Source organism: Myotis brandtii, unplaced genomic scaffold (assembly GCF_000412655.1).
Source record: "Myotis brandtii unplaced genomic scaffold, ASM41265v1 scaffold902, whole genome shotgun sequence".
Lineage (NCBI taxonomy): Eukaryota > Metazoa > Chordata > Mammalia > Chiroptera > Vespertilionidae > Myotis > Myotis brandtii.
The window spans coordinates 2,844,507-2,845,790 of record NW_005371709.1 but is presented as its reverse complement, the minus strand read 5'-3'; the positions used below and the strand labels follow the sequence as shown (position 1 = coordinate 2,845,790).

Below are 1,284 nucleotides of genomic sequence, written 5' to 3'. Positions count from 1 at the left end.
ATATATATATATTTTTTAAATCTTTGTCTTTATTTTACACCAAGCAACCTACATGGTTGCTTTTTTCTAGAAGAATATATTCTTAAACTCAAGGTGGGTAAATAATTTTTAAATAACACAAAAAAAATATTAACCATAAAGAAAAACATTCATACATTTGACTTCATTAAAATAAGAACTTGTACTCATCAAAAGAACCATTAAGAACATGAAAAAGCAAGACACAGAGGATGGGAAAATATACCTGCAATATATATGTATACAGAAAAAAAAAGGTTCATATCCTGATTATACTAAGAATCTCTACTAATCAGTTAGAAAAAAACAATGACCCAATAGAAAAACTGGCATGAGATCTCAACAAAATCTCATAAAAAAGAATATAGCCAAATGGCTAAAATATTCCTGGAAAAAACTACTCAATATCATTAGACATCAGGGAAATGCAAATCAAAAAACAATGGCATGCCCTGGCCAGTGTGGCTCAGTTGGTTGGGCATCGTCTTGTACACTGAAAAGGTGCTGGTTGTTTCCTGGTCAGGACACACACCTGCGTTATAGCTCCTGGGTGGGGGACATGCTGGAGGCAGCAGATTGATATTGAGTTTTCACATTGATGTTTCTCTCTCGCTCTTCCTCTCCCTCTAAAAATCAATCAATTATTCTTAAAAAATAAATAGACAATGGCATACTATTATTTAAAAGAATGGCTAAAATTAAAGATATTGACATTAGCAAGGTTTAAAGAAAGTAACAGCCCAGCTGTGTTTGAGTGTCAACCTATGAACCAGGAGGTCACAGTTCAATGCCCAGTCACAGTATATGACCAGGTTTCAGGCTCGATCCCGTGGGGGGAATGCAGAAGGTGGCCAATCAATGATTCTCTCTCCTCATTGGTGTTTCTACCTCTCTCCCCCTCTCTCTTCCTCTCTGAAATCAATAAAGATATTTTTAATAAATAAAATAAAGAAAGTAACAGTAACTCTTTTACACTGATAGTGGGGCTATAAATTGATACAACCATTTGGGAAAAATGTTTGTTCTTATCTACTAAAGTTAAATAACAGTTACCCTCTGTATGATCCAGCAATTCCATTCCATGTCTAATGCATGCAGCCACATGTTCACCAAAAATCACAAACAAGAATGTTCACTGAAACATCAATTTCTAAACAGCCAAAACTAGAAGCAAAATGTCCATCAGAGGGAAACCAAGATGGCGGCATAGGTAAACACAGGAGATTGCTGCCTCGCACAACCACTTCAAAAATACAACTAAAAGAC

General features: G+C 35.4%; 1 protein-coding gene across 2 annotated transcripts in view; it reads right to left on the bottom strand.

Annotated features, from left to right (window-relative positions):
• ARHGAP19 (Rho GTPase activating protein 19) overlaps positions 1-1,284 on the bottom strand; it is a 40,510-nt gene that overhangs the window by 36,515 nt on the left and 2,711 nt on the right. The window lies entirely within an intron of this gene.